Source organism: Herpailurus yagouaroundi, unplaced genomic scaffold (genome assembly GCF_014898765.1).
Source record: "Herpailurus yagouaroundi ecotype Mexico unplaced genomic scaffold, PumYag 67700, whole genome shotgun sequence".
NCBI lineage: Eukaryota > Metazoa > Chordata > Mammalia > Carnivora > Felidae > Herpailurus > Herpailurus yagouaroundi.
In genome coordinates this window covers 1,087,822-1,108,891 of record NW_024420499.1, presented here as the reverse complement: position 1 = coordinate 1,108,891, position 21,070 = coordinate 1,087,822, and the positions used below count along the sequence as shown (strand labels likewise).

General features: G+C 38.7%; 1 pseudogene; it reads left to right on the top strand.

Moving 5' to 3' along the window:
* Positions 1–21,070, top strand: part of LOC121025724 (glutathione S-transferase P-like) — a 43,769-nt pseudogene that overhangs the window by 11,387 nt on the left and 11,312 nt on the right.

Here is a 21,070-nt window from a genome sequence, read left to right as displayed (position 1 = left end):
AGGAGAGGAGAGGAGAGGAGAGGAGAGGAGAGGAGAGGAGAGGGAAAAGAAAAAGAAGAGAAGAGAAGAGAAAAAGAAAATAAAAGAGACTTGGCTAAGCTGAGTAAACTTTCCTAATGAAATCTCTTAGGCATTCAAGAATTCAATTCTCTTACCACTTTGAGAGAATCCTCTAGTATATGGCCAGCACCATAGCCCAAGTGCAGATCCTATCCGCTTGGCAAAATGTGATTTCATCAAAGGTGATCTCATTAAAATTTCTGGTATATTTGAGAAAGGCTATATATTGAGTACATATTGAGGTATATATTGAGAAAGGTATATATTGAGAAAGGCTCTCACACTTATTCTTGGGAGAGGTCCGGGACAGGCAGGTATTTACTGAACCCTCTCTTGGTGTGTGATTACCGGCTGATGGTGTCATGTTTTCCCAACTTAAGTTAGGACACATTGACTTTTGCTTTGAACTATCTAATCTTCACAGACAAAACAGCACAACAGAAATGAAATTATGTTGGAAATTGATGATATGCTTTTGGGGACAGCTATGGAAGCATACCTTGTCTGCCTCAGAAGCAGAACATTACTGAAAACATAGAAGCATTAAGAAAAGGCCCCCTCCATGTCAAAGGAACATGATTCACTCAGTTTAGAGATACCCTGATTTACTCAAAGTTCAATCTTGAACAATTTTTTTAAGTGTATCCATTTCTGCAGTTGTAATTCTTTTTTAAAAAGCAAAAGTGGGGCTCAGTTACCTCTAACTACTGCCTCCCCCAAGGCCCAGCTATTGCTAAAACTTAGAAACTGATAAAGCATAACATGAGCTCTTTTTGACAGCAAGAAGCCCAAAGGTAGAGCAGAGATTGTTAAAACACGAGGTTCCCTTTTGGCTTGGTTTTTCCTTTAAAACTAGTTTATAAATTCTTAACTGTGGCTACCTTATCTTTTCTGCAAGCTAGAACACGCTGCGGATATTAAGGGTGATCATTGAATTAAAACCGCACGTACACAATGCCAGTATCGACATAGATGTGCATTATATCGCTACTCCTCATCCCTGAGAATGGTCATTCTCTTCTTATTAATGAGACGAAACCCATAATATCATAGAAAGGCAAGGTTTTGAGGTCTTGCTGTCCAACAACTTCCTTTAAAAGAGGCCAAGAAGGGGGTGCCTGGGTGGCTCAGCCGGTTGAGCGTCCGACTTCGGCTCAGGTCATGAGCTCACAGTTCGTGAGTTCGAGTCCCCTGTCGGGCCCTGTGCTGACAGCTCAGAACCTGGCACCTGCTCATTCTCTCTCTCTTTTTCAAAAATAAATAAGCATTAAAAAAATTAGGCCAAATAAGGGTATTATAAGGAGGGAACTTGTTGGGATGTGTGCTGGGAGTTATATGCAAATGATGAATCACTCCTTAAACTTCTACTCCTTAAACTTCTGAAACTAAATAATACACTATAATGTTAACCAAATGGAATTTAAATAATAACTTGGAACTACAAAAAATAAAAACTAAAACAGGCCAAGTGATCTTCCTAAGTTTACAGAGAGAAAAACTGACTTTTCTGGCCTCTAGTCTGCAACTCATTTAATTACATTATTTTCCATTACGAGATATTTAGCAGTTAACTAATTTAGAATTCATGAAATTTTCAGGAAACATATTATTCCATTAACAACTCCCAGTCTGACTTCCCTCAGGCTACTTATTAAATGGAAACACTTGCCAATTTTCTCATTTATTCATGCATTAATGCCACAAATGTTTATTAAACCACTATCTATGAGACAGATAATGTTTCTGATACAGAAGTGTGCAAGGCACGGTCCCCTGCCCTATGTATCTTTCATAGTAAATGAAATGGTTGCTTCATTCAGTTTTTTCCCACCAGCTTTTTAAGTGCATTGGAAAAAAAAAAAAAACTAATGTTCTGGGAGCTTCTAAAAATCCAAGTTGAAGTGTCTGGCTTTTTCTTATATTAGAGTAGCTAATATCAAACTAAACCTCCCGGCGCAAAACACAATGAGAGCGGGATAGAAATACACATGGCTTTTTGAAGGCTTCAGAAAACAATAAAACTAGGACTTCAGGATTCACATCCCAGAGAGAAGAAAAGTCCATGAAAATCGATCCCTGAATTATCCGTATATATTTTTCCCTTAAATTATTTTCCAATTAAGTGTGTGGTATATAGAAGCTAAAGAAAAAAGCCCTACATTATGTGGCAATCTCAATGATATCTGAGATTATGTCATCAGGGTCATGTAAGGATAACATAGAGGGTAAATGCCGGGAAATGATATCTCAGAACTTCCCAAATTTGACAAAAGATGTAAACCTACAGATTCCAGAAGCTGAGCGAATTTTACACACGAAAGATCCAAAGAATAACACGCCAAGACACATCATAGTAAATTCAATGAAAACTAAAGACAAACACTTTAGAAAGTAACGAGGAGAAAACACCTAATGATGGGTGAGCGGGGAACAATTTGGAAGACCACGGATTTCTCATTGAAAACAGTGGAGACAAGGAAAAAAATGCTACCATAGTTTTCCAAATACTGAAAGAAAACTGTCAATGCAGCCTCCCATATCAAGTAAAAATATCCTTCATGAAGGACTGAAAATGAAGATATTTTCAGATAGAGGAAAGCAAAGAGAATTTGTCACCAGCAGACCTATAATAAGGAATGTCCAAAGGAAACTCTCTAAGAAAAGAAATTACAAAGGGAAAAAAAAAAAAGAACTTGGAACGTACAGGAAAAAAAAGAACATGGTATGCAAAAATATGGGTTAAATAGAATAGAATAGACTTGCCTTCTCCACTTGAGTTTTCTAAGATATATTTAAGTATCGAAGGACAAACTGTAACACTCTCTCATCAGGGAAAGGGGAGAGGGGCTCACAACAACCACAACGTGCATCTGGAAAACCAACCACAAATCCTTCTTAATGTTCATTTACTTTTGAGAAAGAGAGAGACACAGTGTGAGTGGGAGAGGGGCAGAGAGAGAGGGAGACACAGAATCCGAAGCAGGCTCCAGGCTCTGAGCCGTCAGCACCGAGCCTGATGTGAGCTCGAACGCACTAACCTGGAGATCATGACCAAAGTCGGATGCCTAACCAACTGAGCCAACCAGGCGCTCCAACCACACATCCTTCGAACTGATTCACAAACTCCACCAAGAGGCTCTCCCAGTAGCCGCATGGGACAACTTACCTGCAGCCCCCCCCCATAACGGGCTGACAAGTGCCCCCAGCACCCTGTGCGTGCCCCTGAGACAGCACCTGTGAGCCCCCGAATTCAGTGTGCACATGCTGCCGCAGATGGTGTGCACAAGCCTTCACAGATGGTGAGAGAGAGCTCCGCAGAGGGGGAGCTGAAACTCCCAGAGAAAGCACATTGACATCAATAGTCAATTAAACTCTTCGAGATCAGGAGAAGGCACGCAACACATCAGGGCACTACCTTGGGAAAAGCAGCTCAGAGGCTCTCAACTCCTCGCCTGATTTTGTGGGATTGGGAGAAGGCACACAATTCCAAGACTTCTCCCCACAAGAGAGAACAAGAACATTGGGACCAGCACATCCACAGAAAATGTGGCAAAAAGTAATCATTTTCTTAAGCAGAGAGCATTTCAAGTAATTCACCTGAGTCACTCTGAATTTATGCCCTCAAGATTGTAGCAGATAATCTGCAAAAGCATCTTGTTATTGCAACATGCAAAAGAGGATTATTACTTCCCAAGAGATGCTTAAAATACTTTTGGCTGGGCTAAGTGGAGTTTATATCTCAGAATCTCCATTGTGTTTAATTGAAAACTCTAGTTTATTAGAATGGTTTTAATATGCTAAACCCCAAACATGGTTAGTTCTGATAAATTCATTTCCTGAAAATATAAGATTAAAGAATATTCTCCCTCTTTTCCACTCAAATCTCAATTCATTTGATTTGGCCGTAATGGTTTGAAATAATCTGTATTTCATTGACCTTATTGCTGTTCATTTATTCCAATCTCCAAGATCCTTAATTCTTGACAATATATCACATTGTCCAGTAGGAAATGATCATTTGGAAATGCTCTAGACAAGATGAGCCTGGGGGCGCCTGGGTGGCGCAGTCGGTTAAGCGTCCGACTTCAGCCAGGTCACGATCTCGCGGTCCGTGAGTTCGAGCCCCGCGTCGGGCTCTGGGCTGATGGCTCAGAACCTGGAGCCTGTTTCCGATTCTGTGTCTCCCTCTCTCTCTGCCCCTCGCCCGTTCATGCTCTGTCTCTCTCTGTCCCAAAAATAAAATAAAAAAAAATTTTTTTTAAAAAGATGAGCCTGTATCAGAGTAGTAAATAAGAAATTGGAGCTGAGTTTTGATTGAGGTAACCACTTCAGGTCCATTGGGAATAATTCACCTTTGGATGATTCTCAGAACTTTTGGATTTGTATGCCTTATGTAGCTAATGAATTTCTCAGTCCTGAATGAATCATAATAGGAAGTCACAAATATCTATTAAAACTCTACGTTGGGGCGCCTGGGTGGCGCAGTCGGTTAAGCGTCCGACTTCAGCCAGGTCACGATCTCGCGGTCCGTGAGTTCGAGCCCCGCGTCAGGCTCTGGGCTGATGGCTCGGAGCCTGGAGCCTGTTTCCGATTCTGTGTCTCCCTCTCTCTCTGCCCCTCCCCCGTTCATGCTCTGTCTCTCTCTGTCCCAAAAATAAATAAACGTTGAAAAAAAAAAAAAACTCTATGCTCCATCCACTCAGGAATTCTTCCAATAAGATTCCAATGAGGCAAGTTAAGATACAAAAAGAGGTTTGGCAAAAGCAAGACAGAACAAACAAGATCATATCACCAGGCAGTTCCACACCCAACTGATGAACACACAAGTAGGTAGGGCTTAGCTTTCTTCATTTATATTTCTCTTTATCATCCCATACAGTGGTCCCCATAGAGAAAGGTGAGATCATAGTCTCCCGCATGGTACTCAATGAAGTACCCTTTTGGGTATCCATAAAGAAATGTTTTAAAAAGTAAACATAAAATTGGGTAACGATTACTCTCTGAGTTAGACACTTGGGGGAACTGGAGGTCATTGACATCAATTTATGTATCAAAATCATGTGGCCGATGAGTTAGACATTCTGATTCCTAGTTTCCTTCTTTTTCTGTTATTTAAAAATATTTCGTAAACGACTTCCGAAAATAGCTTATTCATTTGAGTATTTGTCATTAATGGTATATATCATTGACTACAAAAATTCAAGGCATACTTATTGATCAGTTTATTGGATAAAGTTGGAATATGATTCGTCAGAAAGCATGAGAAAGTAATCCATAGAAATTAATGGTGGAGCGTTTGTGCAAATCTGTTGTTGAAGTCCACTTCGTCTCTGCTTTGAACACTTTGGGAGATTGGACTATGAGGGTATGTTGACTCATTGGCAGGACCACAAGTGCTTCCCCAGGAAAGCCTGTGTACCACCCATGCTGAGTGTTGAAATGTTGACCAGTCTGTCCTTCATTTTATTTTGAGTACATAGAAAGCTAAGAAAGCCAATTAAAATTACCACTCACAGGAAACGCGGGCAGCGAAGTTGACTAGCTGTGAGAAAGCCAAAATTATTCAAATGGAATGCATTTAATAGGGTCGCTGGCTGAGGAAGAAGAAGGTAATGCCAATTTTGAAAAATAATTATATGAATTGGCTGAGAGCACCACCATGTAGTGCTAAGCAAAAAAGTACAGAGAATTCAATATTCCCACGGTGTTCTTAATTGCAGCCTTTTAAAATTGGGTATTATTTTGCTTGGATGGGGAATGGCAGCCTATGACTCGTGGTTAACAGTAAAATGGCTTCCTCCTGGATCTCCTCACCGGGGGCATAGGTCCCCATAACCACCAGTCTTGTGAAAGATGTTGATGGTAATCTCTGACAGAACGCTATAATCGGACAAGGAGGAAAGTTGAACTGATGTGTACACAAAACTGCTATATGGACCAGTGATTCTCAGAAGATTCTTAGCTAGTGTAACTGAACAGATGCAACCTTGCAATTGGAAACACCATTTGGATAATGAGGAAATGTTCATTCGCCCCAAGTGTAGGGGTGGAAGAATTTTTCCTCTACCCTTCTAGGTTTTTTGGTCTGGTCTATGAATTAAATTGACATGAGACAGGTTAACAGGAGAAAAATAAGTTTAATTACATACATGCAGGACCTCCATAGGAATATGAGACCCAAAGAGAGGCAACTGAGGCTTACACGTCACCCTAAAGTAAGGAGAAGAGGGTTGGGTTCTGGGGCTTCAAAGGGGAGGAGGGCTGGGGCACCTGGGTGGCGACTTCAGCTCAGGTCACGATCTTGTGGTTTGCGGGTTCCAGCCCCGCGTTGGGCTCTGTGCTGACAGCTCAGAGCCTAGAGCCTGCTTCAGATTCTGTGTCTCCCTCCCTCTCTGATCCCTACCCCATTCATTCTCTCTCTCTCTCTCTCTCTCTCTCTCTCTTTCAAAAAAAAAAAAAAAACATAAAAAAATAAAGTACACTTTGTAAAATATGGAATCTGAGTTACCCATGGCTTTATTTTGGAAAATGCAACAGAAAACAGGTATGGATACTGCCAAAGTCATCATCTATTATTTTTAAACAGTTACTTATTTGGATGAATGGTATATTTAAGATTTTTTTTTTAATTTCAAGGCCTTACCCCTCATTGCCTTTTCCAGTTTATAGATAGTTATCAACAGAAGCAAAAGTTAGAACGAAAATTCAAAGGTCTGGTGATAATTGGTCTCAAGACCTGAACAAATTTCCAATGTTTTTTCATATATGTGGATGTTAGTTACATAAAATAGCCCTAGTTCACAAATTCACTGTTAAAGAATAGCACCAGGGGGCGCCTGGGTGGCGCAGTCGGTTAAGCGTCCGACTTCAGCCAGGTCACGATCTCGCGGTCCGTGAGTTCGAGCCCCGCGTCTGGCTCTGGGCTGATGGCTCAGAGCCTGGAGCCTGTTTCCGATTCTGTGTTTCCCTCTCTCTCTGCCCCTCGCCCGTTCATGCTCTGTCTCTCTCTGTCCCCAAAATAAATAAACGTTGAAAAAAAAATTAAAAAAAATGCATTAAAAAAAAGAATAGCACCAGTCTCTGGGTCTCTTTTCTCTATCTCTCTGTCTCTTTCTCACATCCCTCCCCCCTACACAAGCACACAAAGCACACATACACACACTCATCACCATGATCACTTTAGTGGACTAATAATTTATAAGAATGGATTTTATGTTTATGATATTTATGGGAGATTATTATTTCATTGTGCTATTTTTTGGTAGTGGAAAACTAAGCCAAAATTATTGTTTTTATAAATTGGTTTAGAAACTTAGAATAGTTCATATTACATAGTGCATATTGTTATAGAATACATCAATACAGAAAAATAAGAAAATTAATTTTAATTTATTTTTATCATCAAGGTAATCATAGGCTTCATTAATATTCCAGATGTAGGTAAATTTTCTCCCACAGGACTCTGGTATCCTGTATGCCACACTTTCAAAATATATTGTCTAAATATCTTGTGATGGCTATGGAATTGCTTACTTATGGTGGCTCACATTGGATGAATGAATGAATGAAGAGTGCTCACGGCAGGTCGCAGTTTCCCCTCTAATGGACAAGAATAACTATGTGCTCCTAAACCATATTGCCTAATACTTTCCTTTATCTGGATGCCCTATATAATCTAAATCTGTTCCCACTGCAAAGAAAATCCAAATTCTTCTATATCTAAATTTTTTAGTGTGTCATAATTATTTTATATGGTGCCCTATTTATAATTTCAAAATCAGTAGGACTTTACGATGGCAAAGAAATATCTGGGAATGATATTAATAGTTTTTAAACAGATTTGGATAATCAAAATTCAAATGTGGAAATCGTTTCACAACTCTTATGCTGCATGGAGAAAAATGTCTCAAAAATTTTACTTGGTATGGTTATTAGTAGGCCAACGTCATGTCCCCATTCTGATGTACACTGGGTTTGCTCCAGGTAAAGAAACAATAACGGAAGAGAAAACTGGATTAGCCAGATCGAACAATTTTGTTAGAATATGCCGACTTCACGTGGAAAAGCTAACTCATATAAATTCAGAATCCGACACTTAGTCTGTAGACTAGCTCCCGTTGAAATTTTACCAACTGGACTCAGAGGATTTTGATTTTTTAAATTGTATTTGGAATTATTACACTAATGGCTAACACGGGTAAAACTCAGATATGTCTTGAGGAGAGAAAATCAGTCAGGGCTTTCTCTTTGAACTTGTCATTAATTTTTTGACATGTTTAGCCTGGTTCAAAGAGAAGAGCATTGGCTATACAGGTAAAGGCCAAAAGCTCACCCCAAGAAGATGTCATAGGGACTCAAGCCAGAGCTATAGGCAGGAGGTCTTCCTGTTTACCTCTAGCTATCTTCTGAATAATTAATATAGACTGCCACGAAATCAATATGGATCTAGGAATGCCTACTGTTCTCTTTAAAAATTAGCTCACGGACAAGATTGGATACATTACAAAATAAACCCTCTAGTTTTCTAAATAAAGTTTCCATTTTCCCCAAGAATTGTTTCCATATGTTTACAACAGTGTCTGGATCAATAAGACTAACATGGTTAACACCATTTCTTTTTTTTTTTTAATATAATTTATTGTCAAATTGGCTCACATACAGCGTGTAAAGCGTGCTCTTGGTTTTGAGGGGGTAGATTGCCGTGGTTCATTGCTTACGTACAACATCCAGTGCTCATCCCAACAAGTGCCCGCCTCAATGCCCATCACCCATTTCCCGCCTCCCCTGCCCCCCTCCCCATCAGCCCTCAGTTTGTTCTCTGCATTCAAGAGTCTCTTATGGTTTGCCTCCCTCTCTGTTTGAAACTACTTTTTCCCCTTCCCTTCCCCCATGGTCTTCTGTTCAGTTTCTCAAGATCCACATTTGAGTAACATGGTTAATACTGTTTCTGATGAGGTATCTATGGTCTATATGGTCTAGGTATCTATCTGTGTGTGTGTGTGTGTGTGTGTGTGTGTGTGTGTGTTGTTTTGCCTCCAGAACCACTCAGTGTGGGTCGGCAGCCACAAAGCCAAATTATCTTTCAGTGAAACCCTGTCAGCTACATTTGTTTCTTTAAAAAAAAATAATAATGTTTTATGTATTTTTGAGAAGGAGACAGAGTGGGAGCACAAGCAGGGGAGGGGCAGAGAGAGAGAGAAAGAGGGAGACACAGAATCCGAAACAGGCTCCAGGCTCTGAGCTGTCAGCCCAGAGCCCGAGGCAGGGCTCGAACCCATGAACAACTAGCCTTAACGTATGTTCTAGCTTACTAGAACCTTCGAACACTTTCACATGGTTTTCAAAATCATCAATCTGCAGTTACTTCATGCTCTTCATGAATACGAAAGTTCAAAAGAAGTTCAATCTTTTATAAGGTTAAAATTATCAGGATCTTCCTGCATGTGACAGCAATACTGGGAGTAACTGTCATCAGTATTTCATGACTCACACACAAAAAAGGCAAATATTGGGCTGGGCACTTGTGCCAATTGCGGTGTGTGAGTCGGGGAGTGGGCATAATGTTTCTGCAAAGAGTTTTGTCTGTACTCCTCAATAGTTTGTGAAAGAATAGACCTGAATAAAGGCTCTTAACAAAGCTGTATCTCCTGGGTTTTGCTTGATATGTTGAACTGTGATGTTAAATACCCTTTTTTGGGTTCCTTGATCAGAAATTACCCTGCAGGAATGCCTGGGTGTCTAAGTTGGTTTCAGCTCAGGTCATGATCTCATGGTTTGTGAGTTCGAGCACCACATCTGGCTCTGGGCTGGCAGTGCAGAGCCTGCTTGGGATTCTCTCTCTCCCTCTGTCTCTGTCCCTCCCCTACTTGTGCTGTCTCTGTCTCTCTCAACATAAATAAATAAACTTTTTAAAAATTAAAAAAAAATTACCCTTCAAAGTTAAGTTGCTATGACCGCATTTGTGGCTACAAACAAGCATGTGTTAATTCTCTTTGATAACATTTTGAATGTAGTAAATGAAGACAGAGAAAAATCCATGGAGAATCAAGATGTGTCAGGTGTAAAGAAAATTTGAGAATTTGCATGTCTAAAACGACTATTGGAAAAATAATGGTGAATAAACTATTTATCTTTTAGAGAAAAGGTATTAATGGAAAGAATTCATTTTGTTGGAAAAAAGTGAAAATTGGAAATTTATTAGAAAATAATTTGAATCCTCTATTTCCACTGCCGTTAAGAAGTAACTAAAATTTAAATTTAAGAACCCATTGGGAATCAGAAAAAAAGAATGAGGAGTTCTTTTAAAAATTTTTTTTAACGTTTATTTATTTTTGAGACAGAGACAGACAGAGCATGAACGGGGGAGGGTCAGAGAGAGGGAGACACAGAATCTGAAACAGGCTCCAGTCTCTGAGCTGTCAGCACAGAGCCCGAGGCGGGGCTCGAACTCACGAACCACAAGAGCATGGCCTGAGCCGAAGTTGGTTGCTTAGCCGACTGAGCCACCCAGGCGCCCCAAGAATGAAGAGTTCTTAATTTGACAGATTCCTTCCTTCCTTCCTTCCTTCCTTCCTTCCTTCCTTCCTTCCTTCCTTTTTTTTCTCCCTTCCTCCCTTCCTTTCTAAGATTCCATATATACATGAAACCATGCATTTATTTTCTTTGTCTTATTTAATTTAACATAATGCCTTCTACATTCATTCATGTTGCTGCAAATGACAGGATTTTCTTCTTTTTTAAGGCTGAATAATATTCCATCTAAGTGAGCAAACGGTGGTGGTTCAGGGTCTGGCTTTAAACCATTTGATCAAAAACAGTCACGATTTGCTGAGGATAGTGCCTCAAATCCTACCACGAGTATCAGTTCAGTATTGGGGAAATGTGCCTAGGCTTCAGAAGAATTGGATTTAGGTTCCTATTTACAGCTTATGAATTGCATGCAAGGTATTTAATCTCTCTAAAGGTGAAATCTCTTTATCTGCTCTGAGAATCAAGGGAGGAGATTATGTGTAATAAGTTTTGCCAAGCATAGACCGCAACAAAAACCTGAGGCTACATGTTCAGTATTCTTTAGGATTAAGACATTTTAACTCCCAAAGTCTGAAATCCTGGGAAAAGTGCGTGAGATCACGGCGATTATTGCCACTGAAACATGAAGAAACTGAGGCTCTGAAACATCTGGTCAGATAGAGACCTGTATTTGGTGGATTTCAGCTTCTCGATAGTTGCCCAATGTTCGCCCTTCTCAACTTTAAGATAGATTTAGCCACACCAGCCTTGCAAGGTTTTTGGAAGAACTGGATCTAAAGACATCTAGTAGGACAATAACAATAATGGTCAATTGTATAAGGGCTAGCCCTACTAGTCTCTTCCCTCTTCCCTGCTAAAGGACCTAGGGGCAGCACTGTCCAATAGAACTTTCTCCAATAGTTAAAATGTTCCATATCTGTGCAGTCCAATACAGTGACCATTAGCCACATGTGACTACCAAGCACTTGAAATATAACCAGTGCCACTGAGGAATTTACAAATTTTAGTTAATTACAATTTTAATTTCAACAGCCACATGTACCTAGTGGCTACCATATTGGATAACACAGCACTATAGTCTATGGATTCATTATTTCAGAAACAAATGGATAAGATAACTCAACTTTTTTTTTGGTGGGGGGACAGGAGAGAGGGAAACAAGCCACAGGAGACTCTTAACGACAGAGAACAAACTGAGGGTTGATGGAGGGAGGTGGTTGGGGGATGGGCTGGATGGGTGATGGGTGTGAAAGAAGGCACTTGTGATGAGCACTGGGTGTTGCATGTAAGTGATTAATCACTGAATTCTACTCCTGAACCTGATGTTGCACTGTATGTTAACTAAAATTTAAATTAAAAAAAGATCTCTTTATTTTCTAATAAGATATTTGAAAGGGCCTATATACATTACAGACACAATAACTGGCACATTTATACTTTTTTTCTTTTATTTCATCCAGATAAATAAGGCACCATAATGTAATGAAAAGGGCAGTGGACCAGAAGGAAAATGCCTGGGTCCTACTCCCAGATCTGGCACAAAGTAGCCATGTGGCCATGAACAAGTGTCTCACCTTTCTGGTCTTTAGTTTTGCCTTTCTACTTTTCTAACTAAATGAAGATCCTTCCAAGATTAAATTTTATAGGATGTAAGCGAATTACCTATGTATTGGCCTTCTTTCATAAAATCTTAATACACATTTTTAAATCTCTTTTAAGCAACTCCCCCCCCAGGGGCACCTGGGTGGCTCAGTCGGTTAAGCGTCTGACTTGGGCTCAAGTCATGATCTCGCGGTTCGTGGGTTTGCCATTTGTGGGTTCGAGCCCCGTGTTGGGCTCTGTGCTGACAGCTCAGAGCCTGGAGCTGCTTCAGATTCTGTGTATCCCTCTCTCTCTGCCCTTTCCTTGCTCGTACTCGGTCTCTCTCTGTCTGAAAAATAAATAAACGTTAAAAAAAATTTTAAGAAAATAAAAAAAACAACTCCCCCTGCAAAAATACTTAATACTTGAAAAATAAATTTCTCAGTTTTGTTTCTATTGACATCTGAAGTACTAAATCTAATATTCCAAGCTCCAACTGGGCTTATTAAGTAGAGAGGCTTATCATTGCTACTGGCATTAATTCTATTAATACATATATAACTTACCTGAAGCTTATTCTTTTTTTTCCTTACAAAGAGTTTATTTCTAACACTCATAAAATCAAAAGCAGTAAGTCTCTATCATAGTCCTCTCTGGACATTACTATTACATGATTATTTCAATAATATTAAAAAGTACTCTTAAAAAGTGGCCAAAGAACAGAGATGAATCTCATATAAAAACCTTCCTGATATCCACAGCTCATTTAATAGTTAACTTGTGTCTGTCTGCATATGACCTCAATATGGTATTTTACTTTATTTTATCTAACACAGAATACTGTTTAGGGTTCATTTTTGATGTGTTCTAGTTTAAATGGCAAGCAAAGGACTTTGCCTCTCAATAGTATTGTCCTAGAATAGTGCACAAAGCATTGCCATTATTATAATTTACCCATAGTTTTATAATAATTACACAAAATGACATTTTTTGTTATTAGCTGTAGCAAATCCTTTTTTATTGTGTGTGTGCGTGCACGCGCTAACAAAAATGAGAAATGAGTTCCCGGGAAATTAATGTAACCTTTGACTAAATGTAGATTTTAAATATTGGGCATCATGCCCTATGGCTAGTCACAAACCTTAGAATCCCAAAGCAAGAAAGAGAAAATAAGACTAGTGGAAATAATAGTCCTCTTTTCTTTAGAATTCATTTTTTTTAAAAAAGAGCAAAAGATAAAAAAAAAAATCTATCACGGACCTGACATATTAAATATTTTAATTTGCTTCTCTCTCTCAGGCAGTCTGTAACCAGTCACTGCATTAATTAAAGAAACCTGCCTTTTGTTGTGCCTTGAGGCTACTGACATTGAGAAGTTTTTGCAAATTTTAAAAACGTCAAAGCTAGAGTTCTATTGTAAGGGCTTATTGTTTATTGAAATATAATGCAATGTATTTTGTCCTGTGCAAGGTTTATATAATCGAGTACTTGTAAGTCTGTATGCTAAGGCACTGTGATATTCCACCCAGAAATATCGCAGTGGTTTCTAGCACTTGTCTGTCACTTCATAATAGCTTCTACCTGCATTTCTTCATCAAGTCCCCATGGCAACCCTATAAGGAAGGACAATTATCATTTATTCTCATTACCAGCTGAGCAAAGGCGTGGCTCAGAGAGATTATGAAACCCAAGATTATTTGATAAGTAAAAGAGTTGGAATTTAATGTGTACTCCTTGGAACTGAGCCAGAATCAGAAGTCAGGAGGGTAGATTATAGATGTTTAAAGATTAAAACAAAACAAAACAAAAAAAGTTTTGTGGAAATGCCCTTAGCCCAGTTGCTGGTTTACTAGTTTCAAAAAAAAAAAAAATGTGGGAATTTTTTTCCCAGTTTTACTACCTAAATAATGAATTCAATCATATTAATAATTTAGAGCATTATGTGTGCCATGCCTTAGAAGCACGCATATTATTTCAACCTCTTCCCTTGAGGTAATTGCTGACATACTGATTTCCTATGGTTCTGCGTAAATTTCTACCTAACTGCTGACAGTGATCAGGAAATCAAAAGAAAGCACCATAATATTTTAAAAGTTAAAAGACAGAGAACAATGCTAAATAACATAAGTTCAGTGAAGAAAAAAATATGATCATGTTGCTAATACCAAAGGTAAGATGCCTAAGATATAAAAGAAAGCAGTTATAATTGGCTCTTTCTATATCTGCTTATATTTTTCTAGTGATCAATATTACATATATAGGTGTGCAGTTTCAGATATATAGCAACCAGATGACAAGACTCTTTAGAAGAAAAATAAAGAAGAAATTTTAGGTTTCACTTCTGGTATGGCAGATTCACTACCAAGGAAAACAAGCATAATGGCTAAAAGCTATTTAAAAAAAAAAAATTGAAGGTCTTTGGAAATTGTCATAAGGGTCTACAGCAAATGAACGATCATTTATTCAGGAAAACCCACTAAATCTTGGTAATGATAACAGAAGTCTGTCGCCCTTGAGTAGGGATATGCTCCCCCCACCTGTCCGTACCTCAGCTTAATAGAAAGTCCGATATGAACATGTGTGGCCAAGGGAATGGAACTATCTTCTCCCTCAGCTCTCATTTAAGGGATAGGGTACTGGGGCACCTGGGTGGCTCAGTGGGTTAAGCGCCCAAATCTTGATATCAGCTCAGGTCACGATCTTGTGGTGGTGAGATCAAACCCTACACATTGGGCTCCATGCTGACAGGATGGAGCCTGCTTGGGATTTCCTCTCCTTCTCTCTCTGCCCCTCCTCTGCTTGTGCACTCTCTCTCTCTCTCTCTCTCTCTGTCTCAAAATAGATAAATAAACTTAAAAATAATAAAGGATAAGGCACCTCATCAAGAGGACCTGGATGGCAACATGTCTCAGCCTGTCTAAAATTAATTTCGAGGGACCAAATTCCTAGAGAGCAAAGCCAAGAGATCCGGGGTCCCCTCCCTTCACCCAGCTCCCAAGCACAACAGACCAAGAAATACTGGTGCATCACAACTTGCTGGTAGGACAGAGGTTTTACACAGAATGAAACAATTGAAAATGATCAGAGACCATCAATCCTGGCCAGCAACCAGACTAGTGGCTCAGAGAGTTTGTGCAGGGGGAGAGGCAGCCCATAAGAAAAGAGGACTCCAAACATCCTCCAAAAGAATTGACTTTATTTGAACAGAGTTTGAGGAAGTTCAGGCCTAAGGGCACTCTGAAAATCAATATGTCAGCCAGCTCACCAGAGAGCTATGGAAAGAGACAACTAAGAAGTGCCTTTCCTGAGTCAGAACAAAACTCAAATGCTACTCCTGCACAAGTTTAAATGGATGCAATTAGAGAGCAATTTATGCCCCAAGACCTTGTCAACAACAATAGAGCAATCAGCTGGGAATTAGTGGAGCCTAATGATTGCACGCTATACAAAATGAGGCAGACAGCTGAAAATAGAGATCAGTAAAAGAGACAGGGCTGGAGCACCAGGGTGGCTCAGTCAGTGAAGCGTTCAGCTTTGGCTCAGGTCATGATCTCATGGTTTGTGAGCTCGAGCCCTGCGTTGGGCTCTCTGCTGTCAGCACAGAAGCTGCTTCGAATCCTCTGTCCCCCTGTCTTTCTGCCCCTCCCCTGATTGTGCGCTCTCTCGTGCATGTGCTCAAAATTAAATAAACATTAAAATTTTAAAACTAAAAAAAAAGAGAGAGAGACAGGGGTGAAACCATTCTCATCCCATGGTGATTGTGTGTATGCCCAAGGTTGTACCCTCTGAGAGGTGACATCAAAGGTTTCATAAGCAAAGGAAATAAACTTCACCCAAATAGTCTCTCCAAGTAACTAAAACAAACAAACAAAAGCAAACAACAGCAAAAATATTCCCCTGAGAACAGGGAAGGGAATCAAAATCCATATTTGCTACACTGCCTCAGATGACTAGTTTTCAACAAAAATTGCAAGATATGTAAAGAATCAAGGACGTGTGAACCATGAAAAAGGGAAAAAAAAGCAGGGAACATAAAATTTTTCCATAAGGGTCTGGATGTAGGATTTAACAAATAAATGCTTAAATGCAGCCATTATAAATGTATTTAAAAAAAAAAACTAAAAAAAAAAAACCCATACTTAAGGAAATAAAGGAAGCCACTATGGCAATGTTTCATCAGTTAGAGACAATCGATAAAGATAAAGGATAAAGAGAATGAAAAATATTGAAGGTAGCTTAAGGGACTTTGGGGCCAACATCAAGTGTAATGGGGTCCTAGAAGGAGAAGAAAGCAAGGGACAGAAAACGTATTTGAAGAAATAATGGCTGAAAATAACTTACCTAACCTGGGGAAGAAAACAAATTATATTTTTTAAAAAAGGAAATTTTGGTGATTAAAATTTTTGGCGAAATGAAACATTCACTAGAGGGGCTCAAAACATTCAGTAGTGGATTTTAACTGACGGCAGAAAGAATTGGGAAACTTGAAGATCGAGCAATACAGATTGTGCAATTCAAAGAACAGAGGGACATCAGAATGAAAAAACAACTGACTGCAGCAGCAGAGACGTGTGCGATACCATTAAACCAATATAGGTAATAGAAGTATCAGAAACATGGAGAAGGTACCTGGGTGGCTCAGTCGGTTTAGTGTCCAACGCTGCTCGGGCCATGATCTCATGGTTCCTGAGTTCAAGCCCTGCCTTGGTCTCTGCATCGGTGGTGCGGAGCCTGCTTGGGATTCTCTCTCTCTCTCTCTCTCTCTCTCTCAAAATAAAAAAATAAACTTTAAAAAGAAAAAGAAAACATGGAGAAAGCAGGATTGTTCAAAGAATTAAAGGCTAAAAACTTCCCAAATTTGATATATAAAAAAACCATTATTCTACACATTCATGAAACTGAACCACCTCTGGGAGTATAAATGAAAAGAGATCCATACCAAGATACATCATAATAAAAATTCTGAAAGCCAGAAACAAAGCAAAAAGCTTGAAATCAGTGTCATAAAAAAATGACTCCTCATGTAAAAGGAACCCCAATATGATTAACAATCTGACTTCTCATCAGAATCAACTGAGGGTGATTTATTTAAAGTGCTAAAAGAGGGGTGCCTGGGTGGCTCAGTCAGTTGAGCATCCGACTTCAGCTCAGGTCATGATGTCGCGGTTGAGTTCGATCCCTGCGTCAGGCTCTGTGCTGACAGCTCAAAGCCTGGAGCCTGCTTCAGATTCTGTGTCTCCCTCTCTCTCTGCCCCTCCCCCACTCGTGCTCTGTCTCTCTCTGTCTCAAAAATAAATATAAACATTAAAAAAAATTTAAGTGCTAAAAGAAAAAAAAACCTGTCAACCAGAACAATAGTAACCAATAAAAAGTATCTTTCAAACTTAAAGAAAAAAAAAACAAAGATATTATCAAATAAGCAAAAAGATAGAATACGTTCCTATCAGGCCCATCTTATAAGAAATACTAAAGGAAGTTACTTAGGCTGAAAGCACGTGACCAGAGAGTAATTTGAATCCACACGAGAAAGCAGAGAGTACTAGTTAAGGTAATCATGTAGGTAATTATAAAAGATATTCTAATTGCATACTTCTTGTTCTTTCTTCCCTCAACTGATATAAAAAGCAATTGTATTAAACCATATGTATATATGTGTATTTTGGGCGGCTCCAGGCCATCAAAACTATATTTATAATAAAAAGTTTAATGTAACGAACTATAAATATGTAGTTATTCCCCTTTCTTTTATCAGCTTAAGAGATAATGACAACAAGGTAATTTGGCTTGGAACATATACAGAGACAATATATATAACAATAATAGTACAAAAAAAGGAAGGAAGCTAAATAGTAATAAAATTTCTGTATCTCACTAGAATTAAGTTAGTATAGACCTGAAGTAGATTCTTTTAAATTAAGACGTATATCATGAGCACTGGATAAACCACTAAGAAATTCATTGAAAAATATAGTGAAAAGGTCATTAAAGGAATTAAAATATTACACTAGAAAATATTCACTAAATGCAAATATAGCAGTAAAGGAAGGAAGGAAGAAAGAAAGAAAGAAAGAAAGAAAGAAAGAAAGAAAGAAAGAGACACATAGAAAACAAAAGGTAAAATGGCAGACATACACCCAACTATATCATTAATAACATTGAATGTGAATATTTTAAACAATTCAATCAAAAGACAAAAATAGCCAGATTGGATTAAAAAGAGATGCAACTAGGGGCGCCTGGATAGCTCAGTGGGTTGCACGTCCGACTTCAGCTCAGGTCACGATCTCCCAGCCCGTGAGTTCGAGCCCCGTGTCGGGCTCTGTGCTGACAACTCAGAGCCTAGAGCCTGCTTCACATTCTGTGTCTCCCTCTCTCTCTGCCCCTCCCCCACTCATGCTCTATCTCTCTATCTCTGTCAAAAATAAATAAACATTAAGAATTTTTTTAAAAGATATGCAACTATATCCTGTCTGCAGAAGATATACTTTATTCAAAGATACTAGTAGATTGAAAATGAGGACAGAAAAAGAAATACCATTTTAAAAATGATAGTAAGAAAGCTACCGTAGCCATACTAATTTATTTTATTTTTTCAAAAGTGAGAGCGAGCGCATGTGGGGCAGCGGGAGAGAGAATCTTAAGCAGGCTCCATGCCCAGTGTGGAACCGGACACGGGGTTCGATCTCACGACCATGAGATCACGATCTGAACCAAAATCAAGAGTTGGATGCTTAACCGACAGAGCCACCCAAGCACCCCATATAGTAGCTATAGTAATATCAGGCAGAATCGTCATTTAAAATATTATTAGGGATGAAAGGGATGCCTCATAATAATAAAAACATTAATACTGTCATTGACTTAGCAGTGAGGTGCAGTGACAGGTGTATTGGAGCTGTAAGCGGTATCAAATATATCCAGGACATTATGCAATAATAAAGCAGTAAAAAGGTCTTCTCTCTGAATGTGAAAAAAATAAACAAATAAAAATAAAATAAGATAAAATATTATTAGGGATAAAAGGGATGCCTCATAATAATACAAACATTAATACAGCTAGAATATATAGCAATTATAAACATGTATGCATCTAAAAAGACAGCCCCCAAATACATAAAGCAAACACTAATAGATGTGAAAGGAGAAATCGACAATCTGGCAATAACAGTGTAGAACTCCAATACCCCAATTCCAATAATAGAACAATGAGGCAGATCAACAAGGAAATGGAAAAGTTAATGCTATTACCCAACTAGATCTAACAGGCACCTACAGAATACTCCACCCAACAACAACCTAATATACGTTCTTTTCAAACTGGCAGGGAACATTCTCCAAAATAGCCCACATGCTAGGCCAGAAAACAAACCTCAATAAGTTTTAGAGAATTACAATAATAAAATGTGTCATGTCCGACCACAGGGGAATGAAACTAAAGATTAATAACAGAAGGAGAACTGGAAATTGAGGAACATAATGCTTAAACCATCCAGACTTTTTCTAAACTTTGAGATAAATGAAAATCGAAAACAACTGCAAGGTGAATGAAAATGAAAATAAAACATACTAAGCTTCATGGTGTCCTGCTAAAACAAGTTTCTTTTTTCTTCAAGTTTTTATTTAAATTCCTGTTAGTTAGTTAATATATAGCATCATATTAGTTTCTGGTGAAAGTGATGAATCACTAACATACATAAAGCAGTTCTTTGAAGGTAATCTATTGCAGTAATTGCCGACACTATAAAAAAAGAAAGAGGCAAAACCTAATTTTTAAAAATGAAAATGTGTATTAAAAAAAAAAAAGAGAGATCACAAAACAACAACCACTTATCAGTAACAGCAGAATAAAAACACTTCACAAGTGTACATGAAACATTCTCCAGGATAGCTCATGTTAGGCCATAAAACAAGCCTCAAATTTTTAAAATTAAAAAAGTTGGAAATGGTACAAAATATGTTCTGCAATCACAGTGGAGTGAAATTAGAAATCAGTAACAAAGAAATTTAGAAATTAACAACTCTGTGTAAATTAAGCAACACACTAAATAACCACCAGCTCGGTGAAAAATTGACATTAAAATCCTTCAGATCGTTCTGATCTCTATCACTTACAAACCGTGGAAGAACTTAACTATGGTTACATGCCCTAAAAATGTAGACATGACTTCCAAGGTATATGACTGGTAATGTGTTTCTTCTCCAGCATTTATAAAATTTGTTGTTTATTTGCAAAAATTCTTCAGTGTTTATGTATTTTTGAGACAGGGAGAGACAGAGCATTATCAGGGGAGGAGCAGAGAGAGAGGGAGACACAGAATCCGAAGCAGGCTCCGAGCTCCGAGCCGTCAGCACAGAGCCCGACGCGGGGCTCGAACCCACGGACCGTGAGATCATGACCTGAGCCGAAGTGGGAGGCTCAACCGACGGAGCCACCCAGGCGCCCCTGTGGTTTATTTGTCCACATTTTTGCTTAGATCATCTCATTTTCCCTCATCACATCAACTTTATTCCTTCATATTTGGTACACGATAAATAAGCAGAGATAGTTATAATAATATTTAAGAATATTAAATTCAGGGGTTATTTTACATCTATCATCTCAGAAGTGTTAAAGCTGCCTTCCCTTGAAAACAATGACATTGTCATTAGTGTTATCAAGGGCAGTCTAGGCCCAAATTGTAGCTAATGTTTACAGCAAGAGCCTCAGGACACAGTGTGAATGTTCAGGCACAAAATATTTGCTGCTGCTCCTGCCAGCATTATATCATTCTTTACCAAGTTCTAATAACAATTTTTATAAGCCACCCAATGCCTCACTCCTTTTGTCTGAGACAATGATGGAATACTTCAAATATATGTAAGTGGCATTTCATTCTAAGTTTTAGTTCTGACTCTCCAA